The sequence below is a fragment of the Aythya ferina genome, assembly GCF_964211825.1.
Source record: "Aythya ferina genome assembly, chromosome: 3".
Taxonomy (NCBI): domain Eukaryota; kingdom Metazoa; phylum Chordata; class Aves; order Anseriformes; family Anatidae; genus Aythya; species Aythya ferina.
This window is the reverse complement of record NC_140298.1, coordinates 4,115,413-4,134,428: the sequence shown is the minus strand read 5'-3', so window position 1 is coordinate 4,134,428 and position 19,016 is coordinate 4,115,413. Positions and strand designations below refer to the sequence as shown.

The 19,016-nt window shown below is 48.1% G+C and overlaps 1 long non-coding RNA gene across 5 annotated transcripts in view; it reads left to right on the top strand.

Annotated features, from left to right (window-relative positions):
* The first annotated feature begins 618 nt into the window (after positions 1-618).
* LOC311434341 overlaps positions 619-19,016 on the top strand; it is a 226,897-nt gene continuing 208,499 nt past the window's right edge. For 4 of the 5 annotated variants that reach the window (XR_014691402.1, XR_014691406.1, XR_014691410.1 and 1 more), the window contains exon 1: positions 619-1,492. This is a non-coding gene — a long non-coding RNA (uncharacterized lncRNA). Of the gene's footprint in view, positions 1,493-6,369; positions 6,679-19,016 lie in introns of those variants that run through there. The other variant, XR_014691412.1, reaches the window with a different exon arrangement.

The following is a 19,016-nucleotide window of genomic DNA, read 5'->3' as shown; positions in this document are numbered from 1 at the left end:
CGCCAGAAAGCAGAGGAGGGGGCAAAGAAATCCCTCCTGAAACACTGGGGGGGGGGGCTGGTTTCACCACCCTGGGGCTGGGGCAGCTTTCTTTCAAAAGTGTGAGCCATCGGGGAGTCCTGGGGAGCGCCTGCGACACACAGAGTGAGGTTTACCAGAAAAATCAATGGTGTTGGTTAAAGAAATAAACCGTGGGTGAGCGGGGTGTAGCCCTGGGGTGGAGGAGTTCAGCCTCCCCACCGCCCAACCCAAGCCCCCACATGGCAGAGGTTTCTTGGTATCACAGACGAGTTTCTACTGGGTGGGAAGACGAGGACCCTTGTGCTGACAACACAGCCATCTCCACGAGGAAAATACAAGAGTCCTGCCCCAGAACACAGCGACCCTTGATATTTTCAGTAGGGAATGTTGGAGGGAGGGACGCTAGAGCTGGGAGAGCATCGCTGCTGCACGGTAGGGGATGGAGCTGAGGGGGATGCCAGCACTCGCTGTGCCCTCAGCGATGGGGCACCGACCAACAGCACAAATAACAACTGTTGCAGGTGTTAGCAGGGACCACCCCTTTTTGCAGCACGACATCGCAAACTGAAGGATTTTACAGCCAGGTGTTAGGAGGAGAAGCCTCGCTCAGCTGCTGCGGGTCCTAGTGCGGTTGGCAGAGACATGGCCCTAGCCCAGCACCTCACTTACGGGATGAGATGAGAGGCAGGGCTCAGAAACCTGATGGGGCCCGCAAAGGACAGACAGCCCTCAGCGTGCAAGCAGCCAGCTCTCCTTGGCCCTGCTGCAGGTGGGCTTCAGCTGTGGCCCTCTAGCTTGTTGCTCGGTGGGGCACCCAGGGCACCTCTCCTCCAGCTGCTGCTGATCACATAGGGCTACCTCATAACGGCATGGGCCAGCAGCAGCCCAGGGCTGAGCTTGCCATGAGGAGTGGTAGATTGTGCTCCTGTAGCAGCTAGGCTTGTGCAGTTTTAGCTTTACCTTGGTGCTCTTTGGGTGCTAGGAAGCTGGTGTTGTGTGTGGAAGGGCTCCTGGGGCTGGTGGCACTGCGGTACCAGCGTCCATACATGGTCTGATCTAGTTGCCACAACCTCGTACTTGCACCTGAACCGGCTTTGCTTCTTCTGGTTGGATCTGGGGGGACAATGCCTGTGGCCTTCACGCTTGGATGGTTCGGGAAGATCTCTCTCTGGAGCTGCCATTGGTGCCAGAAACTTCCAGGACTACACCAGGTCTGTGCAGAGGAGGGCCAGCAGCTGCAGGCACCCTGAGCACTCCCAATACCAGGGAGCGGGGGCCTGCCTTCGTAAGAAAGCTGAAGGTGGCCTGGCCTGGCTTAGGAGGGACTGAGACTTTTACAAGGACCTTCACCTGTGTGGGGTGCTGAGCCGGAGGTGACACCTCCTCTCGGCTCGTGCACCTACTTGACTGCGCTGCTGCTCGTGGTGGAGACGCCTGGATGCTTGCGGGGAGCAGCTCTGCCGTGGGGCAGGTGAGTGACCCCTGTGCGCTGCCCTTTGTTTTATTCCAAAACTTCTCTCTTGTGCTTCACCTGCACAAGTTCAAGGCCAGTACCTGGTGTTTTTAGGCTGCCCTCATGTAGCTCTCTGTGAGCATGTGCTGCCTCTAGAGGATCTCCCCATGTCCATGGTGTGGAACTTGCAATATCTCTTATGTTATGCTGCCTTTCTCCTACGTTTGCTGGAGGGGAGAGCTTAGCATGGACTATGTGCTAGATTTTAGGAAAGCCTCTATGCTCCTTGGCACCACGGGCTCAACTTAGCCTTTCATCTGTATACGGCAAATAGATTGGGTATTGTGAGTGTGCAGGATTGCATTGATTTTTTTTTATTTTTTTATTTTTAAAGACGTACCTCTAGAGCTGGAGGCAGGGCCCATGCCAGTGAGTTAATTGCATGAACTTGTGTTGCTCCATTGTCCTGGCAGAAGCTGCCTCCTACCAGTACCTGGCAATTGCTGTCACACACTTTATTAGTGCTGTGGTGGGTAAAACTTTTGGGGTCTCTGGCAGGACTGTTTTGGGGGCTGCTTGCTCAAAGCCTGTGAGCTCAGTTTCGCCTGGACCAGGGTCCTGGCATGTGGGGGTGTCAGTGCTTGTACAACACCAAGTGTGCTTACCCCCAAGGTTCATTGAAGATCCCTAAATGCTGCAAAATTATTGAAAAGCACCAATCCATATCACACAGGGACGGTGGTGCCTCTTGTTAGTATTGAGAGGGAGTATTTTCGTTCCCCCTGTGCTCCCACAGGCAGCTTTGTACCGTGGCCAGTGTTTCCCTCTCTGGTGAGTCAGGGAAGAACCATGGTGGATTAATTCCCTTCTGCCCTAGGGAGGTAGTAGGGGACCTTGCAGAAGCAAATGTGGTAACCTGAGACCAGTTATGCCACAGGGCAGGATTTTGCCTGAGATGGGCTCCCTCCCAGCTCTGCATGTGGTGCACAGGGCTGAAGGGAGGCGGGCTGGCCGCTGTAATGGGGGCTGGAACAGCCCAGCAGGCCCTGCTCCTGCACCATCCTGGCACTCCTGGTCCCGAGCCCTCGTCCCCTCCCCTCCATGGGTGTCCCCAGCACCACCAGTCTTTGGGGTCCCTTCCCTTGGTGAGGCCGCATCACCTTGTACTGGAAGGCAGCACAGACCTGGTCTATTCCCCTCCAGAAACCCTCGCTATAGCCAGCTTTGTTCACTATTTTGGCAAATCCCTGCTAGCCCTGGCTGGATCTGTCCGAAAAGCCTGGTGGCAGCTGCGGCCTGGCATGGCGGTGCCCCGGGGTTACTCCCCCAGGCCATGAGGAACCGGCCAGGCCCGCATGGCGCTGCCGGCCTGGCCTGGCCCTCGCTGCCGCCGCGTTGCCCACTTCTGCTTTGAGGTCAGGCTGGTGCCACCGGCTGGGAGGAAACACAAGGGTGTCTCCAGCTCATTCCGGCTACCCCTTCCTCTCCTCATGCCCTTCCACCTCCGGCGTGGGGCACCCGGCGTTAGCTTCTGGGGAACTTGAGCTGGAACAACGAAGTCCGTCCATTAAAGCATCATCCTTGACTCCTGCAGGCCCTCAGCCATCTCACCAGTCCTTGTCTGAGTGATTAAAGCTTGTGCCATTAGCGTGCTGCTTAATGAATATTGAAGTACTGTCTGGAAATGACAAGGCGCGTGTTTTTCTGTGACACAAACAAAACTGAAATGTTTTCCACTGAAAACAGCCCTCTAAGTGTTCGGTGTCACCTTGCTGGAGCTTTGCCGCTGCCCTAATCTTTGAACTGAACTGGGAAGTGGGAATCTTGTGGCTGGTAATAGCTAGGCCATTATTTTAAAGATACAAATGTTTAATGTACAATAACGAGTCACATAATGAATGTCCAAATGAATGATGCTTTCTTCAGTTTTACTTTCCCAGAGGCGCAGAAAGTATTGGTCACTTTGACACAGAAAGCAGCCGGGCAATTTCACTGGCGTTCTTTAAAAAGAGATTTTATTTCATAGCATGATAGTCAGAAAGGTCCAGAAACAGCCTGTGCTTTCTGGTCGCTGCTCTGAACTCTATTCATCTCTGTGCCGGTGATGCTGCATTAGATGGGACGTGTGGGATTTGGGTGTGCTCAGCCCCGAGCCTGCCGAGGCAGCACTGCCCTGGGGGACCAAGGGGCAGAAAGGGATGGTGAAAAACATGTATAAAGGGTTTCTTCTTTCCATGGTGGAAAAAAAAAAAAAATTGATTAATGAAACCTGGTGTGGGTGGGCACCATGCCTTTTACCTGGTGGGTTTTGTTGTGCTGAGGAGATGGGAAACATCTGAGGGAGGATCCCTTGCCTCTGCTGCTATTTCCTGCCCTCACAGTGCCTGGAGGTGCAGATGCTGGCAGTGAGCATGTTGCTGAGCCCTGTCCTGGGCCAGCGTGGGCTTGGCCATGAGATCCCACTGGTGGGGGTGGGAAATGAGGTGTTGGTGCCGGTGATAAACAACTGTGGGTTATTGGTAAGGAGCAATGCCTATTGGAAGTTGCTGCTTTGTGGTGACTAAGTAAGCATGTCTGTGGGGTAATATTGAAGATGAATTCCCCTTCTGCTAGGAAAGAAACAGCTCTGTGCAATGAGGTGGGCGCTGGCGGGCTCTGCATGCTGGGCTGAGCTCTCTGTGTGGCCCAAATCTACCCTGCCTTCAGTGTGGTAGGTTTTGTATGGATGCTTGCAGTACCCTGTTGCTCCTTGTTTATCAGTGAGTTGAGGAGAGAAGCTCTGTGAGATGTCTCTGGAGCTTGGAAGTAAGGCCCCATCCTTCCACCACTGAAACCTGTGGGAGAGCACCCTGTCGGTGCTGTAGGGCAGGACCAAGCCCTGCGCAGTTCGGGCCTTGTCACGCTATAGCATACAAGGAAGACTTGGTGACTTCAGCCACAGCAGGAAATTACTCGTGCATGTGTGTGCGGGGGAGGTCTGAAGTGAAATCTTGCTGTAGAAAGCAAAGTTCTACTGCTAAAAGAAAAAAAAAAAAAAAAAAGGAAAAAAATCCAGGTTTTTATCTATTTTACCGAAGGCTAAAATGAATTCTTATGTATATTTTATAAAAATATTTATTTTGTTCATAGCCCAGCATTAAGGATACCTTTTTCATAATGAGCTCATGTCAGAGCTCCAGTGCGAGTTTCCCGTGACCGTAGCCCGCAGGCTATATTTTGCAAAAATGAAAAATGGAGGTGTTATTTGCCTATCGATACGGCCCTGTGCTGATCAATGCGAAGCAGCACCGCGCTTTCCCGGCACTCGCCATGGCGGGGGGCGGCTGCCGCCCTGCCCGGGCAGCGCGGGACTTCATCTGCAGCACCGAGCTCCCGACCGCCGGCCGACAAAATGCCTCTCTGACAGCCAGCCATTAATTACCATCATCTGAGCCTAATTCATTCATCCCTTTCCCTCTCATGCAGAGGGACAGCGAGGGCTGAGGGCACTTGGGGAAACGTAGGCATGATTCCATATTCGTTATGCAGCGAGCGCTGCCTGCGACTTTGTTGGTTGCAGTGGCTTTAATTGAATTGGCTTGCCAATAAAGCTGTTGTCATTCAGTAAGTGAATTTGTTGTACTACTCGCACCACAGCTGCTGCATACAACCAGGCATTTCCTGAAGGCAAGCCAACCTTGCACTACCCTGGCTGGAGTTGTTTTGTGTTTTTCCCTTCCCTCGAATCCATCCGCGATGCCCTTTGGGGGCTTTTTCCACCCACGCAGCTCCAGAGAGGAGCGGGGTCCCCCAGCCCAGCCCCTCGTGCAGGACGTGTGGGGTCCCAGCAGCGGTGGCCGCAGGCTGTGTGCCCCTTGGGCTATGGCACTGGCTGGCCAGCACCTGAGGTTTTCAATTACCAGGTACCAGCCTCTGTTACCCTGTGCTGGTCATTGTAAGAGCATCATTGTTCCTCACAGTAAAAACAAATAGGGAAAATGACAGATTTTGATAGTCATGGGCTTAGAACACCATTAAGAAGTCTAGCAATATTGATAAAACAAAACAATGTTACAAGAGGCATTTATTATGGAGTATGTAGGCTGTTGGGCCAAAAATACTCCAGCTTTCCACAGTTTATAAAATATTAGAGAAAGGGGGGTGGGGGGGACTGCTTGATTTATGGTGTCTGTAAAGTGATATTGAGATGGAGTAAAATATCCAGAAGTCTGAGGAAAGCATTGCTCCTTGCCTTTTAACAGAAGGGACGAGTGCATGTACGACAGTCTAGAAAGCAGGACAGGGGCAGCACGGTGGTGGCCAAGGACCAGTGCAAGGACTGACCACCTCATCCTTCCTGCTGGGGATCTCAGATGCAAACCCAGCCCTGAGTGCCACCACTGCCCTGTCTCTCTGCTGGGGCAGAGTAAAACCATGTGTGTTGCCCTACTGAAGAAGGGGGGGGGGGAAAAGAGATCTGGATCCATTTCAAAAGGTTGTGGCTCGGTCCCAACTCTGATGTGAATGAATTACTTTTCTTTTTCTTTGTGCTGCGCTGAGCTGGGTGAATTACCCTGAGAAACAAGTTTTCTTCAGAGATTTTTTTTTTTTTTTATAACCTCGTAAAACATTACCTTGAAGTCTGAGTTCATTCCATCAGATTTCTCCAGGTTTTTTATTTTTAATACATCCAAAATTTGGATAGGTAGGATATGTCAAGCTCTCGTCTCAAATTGGATCACGCTCAGCTGGATGCCTAGCCTAAACTGAATGAGCTGAAGTCATGTTTTGTGTGTCAGTCTTGCTCGAGATGAATCATAAATTTGAAGAGAGAAGCTGGCAATGAGCTGGTTAAACTAGTACATGAATGCCCCTTTCTAGACATCCAATAATAAAAGAAATTTCACTCTGTATAGGCTCGTGCTATTTGAGGAGAAACTCGTGAAGAGGTGCCTGATTGCGACTGATAATGGTAAAAGTTTCCTTGACTCCAGCACTGGTGGATTGAGCCTCTGATGGGAACCTGTTGCCTTCAGCACTGGGCGCCTGCATGTACAGATCTGTGGAAGTGGTTTTGGCAATGCTGCCATGCCTATTTCCAGCCCAGGAGGAGTCACTTCTGTTTGGGAGGAAAATATACCGAGCATGAGGCCCTGAAAATAGCTGGCTTGTCTCTTCTCCCTTTAGGGATCAACTCTGGAAATAAAACCCTGATGGTGACTGTCCCACTGATGTCTGTAAGACTGAATTTCCTTCCCCCCTCAGTGTTTGTTGGGGTGTTTCCTTGAGGTAGCAGGAAATACCTTTGTGGTTAGCCCGGCTCCAGGCACTTGGGCTGATGGTGCCAGGTGATGTGTCTGGAGGCATGGGGTGGTGAGGGTGTAGCAGGGCTGCATCAGTGGGGCCTGGCATTTTGGGGCAGGGCCACATGAACCCTCAGCAGCCACCCCTCCTAATGGTTTTGGGGTGCTGGGTCCCAGTGTAGCTGCCCCGCAAACAGGGTCTGCACCATTAGCAGCCCCGACATGATCCAAAGCCAGCCAGTTGTTAGGTTTCTTCCCACTGAATTTGGGCACTAGGGAAGGTTATGTCAGAAACATGTGGATAACTTTAAATAACCCAAGCAGGATTTGTTTGCTGCTGGGATACAGACCTGCAATGCCTGGAGGAGGCGGCAGTGGGGTGCTGGGTCTCAGCTTCCTCCTGCGGGGAGCGTTGGTGGCCCTGGGGCAGCGTGAAGCTCCCTGGCAGCTGATGGGACCTGCGGGTCTGTCCCACGTGGAGGAGCTGGTCCTCCTTCCTGCCGCACCAAAACTCACCCTGGGGTGTCTGTGGCACGGGACAGCCCACCGGTGTGGAGCACTGCCTGCGCGAGCCTCAGCTCAGCAAGGCGGAGAGGATGGGGAAATCTGAATGGTGAATAACCCGTGGTTTGGGCAACTTAGAGCAGATTTACCTTGAATGCTGCTCTTAGAGCAGTAATGTGAAGTAAGTGACTGTGTCAGTCAATTATAGACTTATGGTCGCTGACAACTTTTTCTCCTAGCATGCCTTCCCACCACTCCCCAAGCCTCTGCTGGAGAGGACAAGCCCGATGGCAGTAAAGACACGTGAAACTCAATAAGCAGTGGCAAGCAGCCAAGATAAAAGTTCAGGGTAACTTCATATCATCTTATACAGTACAACTGTATTTTTTTAAAAAAGACCAAACATAAAGAGCTTTTGTAGGCCTTTATCCCCCACGTTATTAGAAATAAATTTTCAGTATCAAGAGCCATGTACTTCTCAATTTACAGATAATAAAATTGGCCCTTCTTTATTTAGAAGGGTAATATTTTTCTTAATTCTTCTGTGCCCTTCATGTTCGTGGTTTAAGAAAGTTGTGCAAACATGTTGACCTTCAATTAGAATGAGATTTCTGTGTGCCAAATACAAATAAGCATAATTTCTCAAGGACTGCGATGAATGACCGGGAGAGTGGGGAGCAACGACTTCCAGAAAGCAGAATCGAGTAGAAGGGATCCGGCCTCTGAAACCGTACCCTAGAAGAGCCATGAATATTGGTTTGTAGTAGGTCAATGTTTATTTTTCTTTCTCCTTGGCAAGCACTGCTCTTGCCTTTGAGCTTAGTAGGGTAGGCAGAAGAAAAAAGTTTGTCTGGATGAGGAACGTGGTGAATAAGCGGTCAGATCACAAAACCAGGTTGTAACCCTTTGAGTGGTTCTCCTTTAAGTCTGAAATTGTTTGGTGCACTTCAGCTCGTTGACAATGCAAGCTTAACTTTGTATTTAACGTGCCAAGTTTATGTCAAATTTAAAGGTAACATATGCAAAAGAAAAAAAAAAGAGTATTTGGTAGCCGTTGGCTGTTAGCTCTTAGAAGCCTTTTATTTCTATTTATTTATTTATTTATTTATTTATTTATTTAGGTGTTGGGCTGTTGGTGGGCATTGACTGCTGGGTGCTGCATCCTGTCCTGCTGGGGCGGTGCTGGGTGGCCACGTGTGGTGCAGGGCCCCATGGTCCTGCCGTGGTCTGCTAAACTCTGCATCTGCTCCACCAGGCTGGGTGCCTGGGAGCTCTGGGGTAAAAAAAACCCAATGCCATGAAGGCTTACGAGTACCTGGTCTGTAGAAATGAGCTCGTCTCTCTCCTGGCCTGTGACACAGGGCGCTGGGCTGTGCCACGCCTCGGCGTGACGTGGAGCCTGGTGCCAACCGGTCGCTGTGTCTCTGCTCGCGCGGGAGGGCTTGGGTGCTCTGCACTCAACGGGTTGTTAAAGGTGTAATTAACTGCGTGGGTGGCAAAACAGCCCAGGGCTCCGGTTTGCATTTTGTGCAACTGAACATACCCTTGTTGTTCAGGTAACGTGGCAAATAAAATTTGAGCAGGGCAGCGGCGAGTGTTGATGAGGAGTTTTGAAATAGCATGAGAATGGGTTTTATTACAGTATATCTCCTGCTGAAACTGCAGGGCTGGTGCAAATAATCTATTAACAGAAAGCTTTTGTGAAGCTCTATGGCTTTTTAAAGAGGTTTATGGCTGGGCTAGCAAATGCTTGCTGTGCGAAAGTCCGGAGGTATGAGTCCTCACGGGCCTCTTGGCATAAGCGCTGCCTTCAAGCGCCGTGTCGCAACGGGCACGCAGGTACCTGTGGCTGGGGCTGTGGGGCGAGGTCCCGGCCCTGTGGCAGCAGGGGACATAGCCAAGGGTTCCCTACAGCCACTACCTGCCTCAGGTTTCTCTGTGCTGTGTGCAGTTCCCACCTCTGCAGCCTGGGCTTGCTGTCCTGCACCGGCAGCGGATGGGATTCTCGCTACGCCGCTGAGCCCCTGCGTTGTGCCTGCACCGAGCACTCGCTGCCTCCTTTCTCAGCCAAAGGAGCTGCTGCAAGCAGGGCTTGGCATGGGTGTTGCGTGCCCGGCGCCGGAGCTCCGCGTGTGTTGCAAGGCACGTCCCTGCCGTGCTCCCCAGGGGCCAGGATTAGGCCTTCCCGCCTGAGCTGAGGTGCAGTCTGAGCTGCTGTGGTCCAGGCCTGTGTGCTCTGAAGGGCACAGCTGAAGGCCAGGTACTCGTGGGGAAGGAATCGTCCCAGTCCAAGGCTCTGTGTTTCAACAAATGTGTCCTTACTCTTCTGCCACATCTCCGTGGGCTCGGTGACTTCAGGCCTCACTGCGTGCAAGGCCTTGCCTGGGCTGTCTGTGCTTTCACGTCCTAGGCGAGCTTTTGGAGGAGTGCTCTGGGTTAATGTAGATTTTTCCAGTCTAGTACCTCTTGCAGAGGAACAGCAAAAAGTGCATTTTAACTTAAACATCCTGCTGTCAGGCTCTTCTCCTCTTCCAGGGAAGAAATGGAGATGTGTAGAGCTGGTGACATGACTGATAAACCTGCACCTCCGGAGCTGAATTCAGAGTTGGTTTCACATTCTTTAAATGAATTAACTTCCACAGACACAGTTTCTGATAGGAAATACTGTAGGCTACCTTGCAGAAATTCCCCTAAATCAATTTTGCATAGTTCTGAGTCTTTGCAGAGGAAAAACTAACTTGTGAGTGGACTTTGAATTATTTCCATCATATGCCAAGGAGTGAGATCCTTACAGATTAGAGGGATGAAATTAAGCAGCACGTTGTGGAAAGCTGTCCCACTGCTCTTTTCCCTGCTGCTCTCCAGGTTTTAAAGTTTTTTTTATAGGGAAAGGGAAAGCATCTCCAGGCTTGCTATGGGCATCAACCTTTCTTCTGGGCAAGCAAGGGCAGTGCAAGAGGGTCAGTCAGACAGAGGAGCAGCTGCCTGTGACCTGGTGGGTGTTACCTGAAAATACTTTGTGCTCCATGGAAGACTTTGTCTGAGGTCTCCTATGGCCTTAAAGGCACTTGTCAGTTAGTACACAGCCCTGGTAAATATGGGATATATTTCAAATTCAAATATTTCTGATGGGAATCTTCACTTAGCTGTGCTCTTTGTTGTGGGGAAGCCTTCTGTTACTCATCTATCATTGAGCCGATTCAAAAGGCAGATGGTTCCTTCATTGCCACTTAATTTGCTTGGTCAAGAAGGAGAAAGAATAAAATGACACTTCTGATATGTGGTCACTTAACTGGACTGGCAAAGCCTTGGTCAGTCCCACACCATGCTTGTCTTTTGGCCAGACTTCCAGCAGTAAGAGCCATTTTCTGCTCTGTGCTGATTGTGAGTGCAGACAATTCAGCCACAGAATTTGCAAAATATGGTTTTGTGTAGTTGAGGAAAAGATTTGAGAGGTAAAGGATTGACCTGTGTGCAGATGCAGAGTGTGTTTAGCAGGCAGGTGTGTGTAGTTGAGTCATGGGATGACAATAGCTCTCCACATGTTTGTATAAAGATTATGCACTAAGGTCCTGACTCCAAACCAATAGAAGCTGATGAAAATGTTTCTGCTGGCTTTAATGGGTTTTGCCCCAGCTCTGCAAGCATGGGGAGTTCAATGAAATCAGATGTCGGAACCCACAAAGAACATGCGAGTGAGCTGCAATTAGTCCAGACCAAAAATAAATATATAAATAAAATAAAAAGGTATGTGTGTCACAATGCAGTGCGGGTGCTTTTCTAAAACTTTGTCTTCTGTTTATTTCAAAGCACTGTAAAATTGCGCTTTCTGTATTACCAGGATTTTCGTGGGGACGATGCTTGATCTGAACAATTCATTTCCAGGTGATCTGTTCCAATTTACTTGTGACCATTATGAAGGGAGGATATTCAGTTTAAAGCACTCTGCCCACGTGGAATTCACAATGACAAGAAACCTTCCTCAGCTGGCATGAGGACTGAGCACTCTGCTTTACTGCCAGCCTTTGCATGAGCTGGGTGCTGGGCTTCCCAGTTTGGTTCTTCCCTGCAGCTGGAATTATTAATAGTTACTACGAGCTGCGTGCAGTGGACAAATGGGTGGCTGTACCAATTCTACTGAAGTTGAGGTGCTCTAGATTTACTGTGAAATGAGCAAAACCAAGCCTGTAATGATAGTCACCCACAGACCCAAAAATACTCTGCAAAATTCAGAACACATCATGATGCCTATATTGCACGCCACGAAGCTAGTGGGGAGAGGTGCGAATTGCCCCAAGGTCCTCGGTAGGTGTGAACCTCCCAGACCTGGTTTAGCCTTGAGCATGCTCATCCTGCCAGTGCTACCAGGCTGAACAAGTGGGGACAAACCCTTCCGAAAGCTCCTGCCAGCCTCCCCGCTTTGCCCGAGTGCTCGGGCGCCAGGGTTTGTCCTGTTTTTGCAAAGGGATTTGGTGATTGCAAAACATGTCACATTATTGACTGAACGTAGTTACCATCTGGTGGCTGTGTGGATGGTCTGGTGCTAATGAGTAGGTAATCTGAGGCGAGCTTCTAGGGGACAGCTGTCCCCTCGCGCTTTCTTTCTGATGGTTGTACACATCATCGTTGTGCTGGACGCTAATTGGCATCCTTATTTGTGGTGACTGGTTATGAATGGCCACGGAAGCACTTTCTGTAATAAACAGGTTGCAGTGTATGGACGGGGTAATGGAAGGAAAATGGCCTTTCCAGCAGCTGTACTGTGTTTCATGTGTAGACAGGATTTTAGGTTTCTAGCAAACTTACACAAGCCTTGAATGATCTAAAGAAGGAATCAAAGGATGTGAACTGTTGTAGATGAATTAAATCAAACTTGGCTATCCTCTTGGCTTATTTCCTAGCCCTCTTGTAAGTCAAGTGGTGCCTGCTTCAAAGCACTTAGTCTTGTAGGTGCTTGCCCAGGAAATGCAACTTAAACAAAACAAAACAAAAAAAGTCCAGTATGTATTCAGAGTTGTGATCAGGTGGAAGCTGTTCAGAGGCAAAACCACATGATGGTGTTCTTGATTGTTATGGGTGTGATGGTATTTGAAATATTATTCAAAGTCATGCCAAGCCAGGTTCTGCACGTGGAGATAGGGAGCTGGTGATACGGGTGGCGGTCCTGTCGAGGGTGGCTTTGCAGGATGGTGGACACAGAGCTGGAAATGATGCAGGACAGTTGGCCTCATCAGCAGGTTGGATATAGCCGTGAGCTCCGAGAAGTAGTGTCATGGTCTTCCCCTGTGCTGAGGAAAGCAGGAGCATGGTTTGGTCACCCCTCACTGTGGCTGCTTCAGCACACCTTCACCTGCCCACTCTGTCTGCTCCTGGGAGCTGTTGTGACCCTATAGGAGCCTGGGTTTGGGGGAGAAGGTCTCTAATTTGTGTGGAGATCTTCAAGGGATGTGCTTGCTGAAAATGGCACATCTCAAGGATGAAGAAGATTAAGGTTTGCTCAGAGCAGAGCAAGTGCTCTAGCCTAGTGGAGGTGAGCTTCCCTGCATGACTTTCTAAAGAAGCCTCAATTCTAATGGTGGAGTTTGGTGTGTCTCCTTTTGTTGCACCACATCGACAAGTGTGACTGCTGTCTGAGGCCTCAAGTAGTTCATGTCTGCCTTGGACTTCCTCACTGGCAAGTCATCCACGATTGCAGGTGGTTACTTACATGTCTGTGGTTCCTCCTATCTCCCTCCTTATCTCATCCTGTCTGTGCAGACTTACGGCTCCCCTAAAATCTGAGAGGAGCACTGGTGGCTGTGGTGGTGATGTGTTTTTTTTTTTTTTTTTTTTTTTTTTTGTCTGAGTGCGTTTATTTTTGCGTTCAGATCAACATGTATGGTATCTGAGCTTGTTAGAGGCCATGCAGGCAGCTCACTAACAGTGGACATTCTGTGCTTACTTTACATAACATTGGATTACAACTTTAGACCATCGTTGTTATTGTATTTAAAGACTTGTTTGGTGGAAAGAAAAAGAGATTTAAAAGCATTCTTTCAGTTGCGAGGTAGGCAGAGGGACGAGGTCCACAGGAAGGTGAGCTTCATCTTTGCTGTCAAGCCATATGTTTTATTAACGGAGTGGTTTGATCCATTACATGCTCTGCGGAGACATGGCATAAACGTGTGCATGTTGGGCACAGACGTGCACGTGGAGCAGCAGTGCTGAATCACCTGTCATCCTGTGCTGCGGAGGTGAAAGGGGAAGCTATTTACATAAATTATTGGAGAGCAGTAAATATTATTTCATGATATCACATCAAGATTAACTTAATCAAACTTGATATTAAGAGGCAGAAGGATTTGCTCTTAGTCAAAGACACAATTAAAGAAGGTGCTTGAGGGTAAAGGAGAGTGCCTACTTAGGAAGATTTTTATCACACAATGGGTGATGGGTTGGGAAGCTTATAACAAACATCTTAACTCCTTGTGGACTTTGCAGATATGGCCCTCCTAATGCTAGCTGCTGTTGCAGCTTCAGGAAAGATAGAACAAAAGAAATGTAGTTTTCATTCTGAGGATGGGGCTTCAGTTGAATTGATGTCTTTGCTAATATTAATGTTTGTAACTTAAACACCCCTTCCTAATTTCAAGGGTCTCTGGAATGCTTTGCAAAGATTTGATTGGCAAAGTTCATCTGAAGTAAAAGCAAAATCATTAATGTTTCATAGATGGACTGGGAATCTCTCTGGCCTCAGATGTATTGTCGGTCAAGACTGTGCCTTTTGCTGGCTGGAAGCTGTAGAGGTTTGATGTCCTTTTCAGCTTCTTTTTTGAATTCGACTTCTTCAAAATAAAATAATGTTACTAATTACTAGAAATGGGCTCACTTACTATTTAGGCACCTGGAACTCAACGGCTTGGGTTTCCCAATGTATTATGGAAGCATGAAATACTTGTAGCTCCTACAGCAAAGTCAAAGGCCCCTTTAAGTGAGAGCTCAGTGTGAATTAGCTTGCTGAGAGAACAGATCCCTTGTTTGTATTTTCCCCTCTAGAGTTGTTTGCAAGGTAATTATTTTCATATAACTTCTCCAACATTTTTGCAGCAAAGTAAAAGCCGACCCATTTGGCTAAAGAAACGAATAGTCTCCAGATAAGTCCCCACCTGTTTCCATTCTGAAGCAGTCCGAGCTTTCCCTCACTCTTGTATTTTCAATCAAGAAACAAATTGAGTTGGGGGGGCAGGGAGCTTAAATTCACAGTCTTTGACAAGTCTGAACTGCACCCTTGCTTTGTGAGAAGCATGTCCTCCTCGGTTCCCAACAACGTCAACGCTGGCTGGAGGAGCAGGGAACTTTAAAGATGTGCTCAGCGCGTCCAGGATTAAACCCATTGTTCAACTAATAACACTCAATCCCACCAGCCCATGTTTACTACAGAGTCTTTATTTTCCATCCTGTCTTTCTAGGCAAAAGATGTAAGAGTTTACTTTCTATAGCTCTTTCTGTGCTTGCCTTCCCGGAGTTTTCACAACGTGCTGTGCAGGGTGGGTGTAGGATGCAGTCAGTGGGGAATGCCCCATCTCACAGGGCTACAGACGAGATTCAAAAAAACCTTTTTTTGAAGCTCAAAGCTGTAGAGAAACAGACCCAGATTGCTCTTGTTGCACAGTGTGTAACTGAGACCGTCTGCTGGACGTGGGTGGGGAGACATCAAGTCAACTGATCAGGCAGGCTGAGCATCTGCTGCCAAAGAGCTCGGACAAAATCACAGTTGCTTTCCTCTGTGGAGCTCTGACTTTTTTTTTTTTTTATTTGGTTTTGTCCCTTCTCTCCCTTATTGTCTCTTATTATTATTGGTGTTTTGGGTGAGTGACTGAGAGCAGAGTTTGGTCCAGGATATCAGTAAAACACTTTTTTTAAAAACAACAACAAAAACCTCTGTAGGTTAACTACTGTTATGCTCATTTGGTTCACCTGAAAGTGATGTATAGCGTCCGTTCTCTGGCAACCACTTGTCGGATGCTCAGGCATTGTCAATATATCTATTCCTTGTTTCAACATCTGAGTAATACAAGCCTCTGCCACTCGACAAGTGATCTGTGCCCTCTCCCAGTGGCACTCTATTGACCATTTCTGACAGCTCCCACGGGATTATGTTTGCATAAGCAAGTTTGAAATGCCCAGCCATTAAAAGAACAGCACTAGCACCACTTTGAAGCTAGGGCTCTTCCATCTCCAGCTGCGTTGGATACCTGATCCTTGATTTACAGTGAGGACACCACCTTCTTTTAGGGGCCCAGTCATCATTTAAATGTAGCACATTTAAGTCTAACTTTTCTGGACCTAGTTATTGTAGGATTTCCCTCTTCCCCTTCCCCCTTTTTTTTTTTTTTAACAGGTACTCAAGTCCCTTTCCATGTCTGCAAGATGCAGACTCTTGGAGGTGCAGAGGTGTACCTTCCTGTAATGACATTCAAACTGAAATACAGCTTCAGCAGTAAGAGTAGAGGTTAAACTGAGACTCATAGCACCCCTTTAGCCCTGGTATCTATCTTCAGGGGTGCAGGAACATCATCTCAGGCTGAGAGCAGAAGCGAGCTGCAGAGCTCATTGTGTGCCGCTGGTAAAACACAGCGTATGCACTGTATCTTGTTTCCCCAGTCTTCATTATTTAAACTGCTCTACACTGGGGAGGAATAATCTCCTCTATGGTGAAGATAAGGGAAAATCACTCTTGCATTACTTGCTCCTGAGCTCTCCTCTGCCGATGCAATGTCTCCCAGGTCATGGGGCATGTAAGACTTTCCTCCGAGGACAGGCCCACAGCTTGCAGAGGGGACAGGGCTCGGACCTTTCATCTGGCAAGCTATTGAAGCCTTGATGTTACACTAACTCTGCTTACGTATTCCTAGCACATTCTTTAGTCCCATAATTTTCTGATCTGATGCTTGTACTCCATATTACCAGTACTTAATATGTAAACTGGTTGCAGAAATGAAATATTTCTGTATGTAACTTCCTCTTTCCTGCTGCTGTTGGAGGCCTTTCCTATATCAGCTACTTGAACTCTGCTGAAAACCACTCAGCCTCTGGAAGCGCCCACCTCTGCCAGGTAGCTGAAGGGAGAGGGGTGACGCTGATTTTCTTCTGGTGGGAATTGTCGCAGTCCGTGAGGTCAGACTGGGATGGATTCATTTGTCTGGGTATGCAGAGAGAAACTGGCGTCCCAAAAATACATACCCTGAAAGGCAGTGTACAAACTTCCAGACCGAAACCACCTACATTCACCGTCACAGGCTTTATTGCACAGGCAGAGAAAACTTGTCCTGATAATGGCTGAAGTCCTGATGTGAACAGAAATAGGTACTAACCCCCTCTTCTCCCTCCCACGTCTTCCTGGCTAAGGCTGACTTTTTTGTCCTTTCCAGGATTTGGTTGCACTAGTTTTGTTCAGCCAGCTGCTGCTTTTGAGGTATGAGGAACGTTATTTGGGATCCATCTATGTTGCTCCTCTGGTCCTGCTGCAAGAAGATGTGTTGGGAATGAGAAGTCAGTGAGGAGGGTTGGAGATGGTTGCTGGTCTTGCTTATGCTTAGGGCTGGCCTTGTTTTTGCTGCTGGTTAATTACCTGGTAAATCTAAAGTGATAATCCTGCTTAAATCATTTTCCCTTGTTATCATCAGTAGCCTTAGCCATGTTAATATCTATTTGCCTGTGTGCTATTAGCCACGTTAATACCTGATTTGTCATGGAAGAAAGGAAAGGTGGTTAATTGTTTTCTTTGGATCTTAATGCTGTTGGGCTCAGGAACAGCTGAGTAGTTATTTAAAGAGAAGACTTCTGGTGAGGTACAGGTGAAACCTTAAGACTTTAATTGCTCCCGTGTGAAGTCTGTCCAGGTTGAATAACAGTGCTCATCCTGTGCACTGAAGAGCAGAACCCTTCCGAGCTGGGGAGAGCAGTGCCTGCTTGGGAGATGGTAGGGGAGGAGAAGGCAGAAGAAGCAGCTAGAGAAATGAGATACCATGGGCATTGCTGGTGCATTATTCCTTAATGTTCCTGCTTTGGGATCACCAGCTGATTAGTATTTTGCAGGTACCTCAGTCAAGAAGATACCTGTGGGCATACCAACTTCCCAGTGTAAAAACAGACAAAATTAACCACCAGCAACAGACTGAAGTATTGCAAACTGAAGCCCTTTCCATGTGCTTGGGAGCACATCGCTTGAATAGGGCTTACCTGCAGGTAAGGCACTTGTTGAAGACTTGGCCTTAATTCCTGGGATTAGTCCAGGTTTGTGATGGCCATGGCAGCTTTAATGCAGGTCCAAACCCAGAGATACAGCTTATTCCACAAGTGGATTGTATAGATAAACTCATTAATGTTTCTGAAATACTTAGCCACTTAAGCATATCAATAACTTTAGAGTGTTATTACTGCGTGGACTTTGATTAAATCTCTTCATGTCAGATCTCATCTTAAACATTTACATCAAAAGCTTGTGCTTTTAAAGAGTTTTTTGTTTTTGTTTGTTCAATGTTGATTTCCATTCAGAGTTTTCAAAATCTGAGCCAGACCTCTAGCTGCTTGGAAATGCTCAAAGCTTTTCCAGACTAGTCAATAGTATTGTAGTGGGGAAAAAAAAATCCTTATGTACTTGAACTGTATAGAGTTTTGGCAAGTCTTAATTTTGCCTTTGGAAGTCCTGCAGGTCTCTGCAAATGCAAACCTTCAGCATCCTCCCTAAAGTGATGTGGGAATCATATGGTATTATTTATTTATTTTTTATGGTAAGAACAGGGCAAACAAATGAAAATGTCTCTGTTGCTTTTGCTATGACTAGGCTGAAACTGGGAAGTGCTTGCTTGATGTTAAGGCCAGATGAACGTTAAGAATTTGATGTAATCCTAGACCTCAGGCATGAAACTCAGCTTGACCTTTCCTGTTGGGTGCTTTTATGCAATCCTACTGGACATTTAGCAACAAGAAAGGAAACGGAGGAAGGATATCGGTTCAACCATATGTCAATGCTGGGACACAAAGTGACAGGGAGAGGAAGGACTGAGACGTGCACAAAGTCACCGGTTAAAATAAAACCTTTATAGAGGGGAATTGGGTGGCTCAGGGGACTGACATGTTTGCTGGAGGTCACTAGTTCAAACCCAGTTTATGGAAGTAGTGACCAAAAAATTACTGTGGTGTGATGGCTGATCTGCTTCCTAGGCTCAATGAGCTTTGCTCTCCTCTGGTCCTCCCTGACCTGATCACTGGCCATAAAAGCATTTGCCACAACTGGCCCCCACTGGCAGGTTAACAGAGGCATAATGGCTCTACTGGGGGCCGAGAGGTGTCTTGTCCCTCAAAGCCAGCTGCACAGCCAAAGTCAGGAGCCTGTGGCAGAGCAGTGTGGGAATGTTTGCAGTGACACAGGGCTGCTTTGCTGTGGCAAGGAAAATACCAACTTGTGACTCTTTTAAATAACAGCAAAAAGCTTTCTTGCCTTCTCCCTAGAAGAGAATTGGGGCTTTTAAGCCCTTAGGTTCCCCCCTCCACCCCCAGACTTTAAAATGTGTCTTGAAAGACAAACTTTCCACAAGCTTTTCTCTTCTAAGCAGCCAAGAAAAGCACTCCCGCTCTCTCTCAATACTGTCACTGCCAGGGGTAAGGCTACCTCCCCAAGCATGCATTTAGAAAATGGGAAGGAGGTACCTGAAGCAAAATAGCATATTTTTATAAGCTCCTGAGCACCCTCGCTGGCTAGCGAAGGCGTTCAG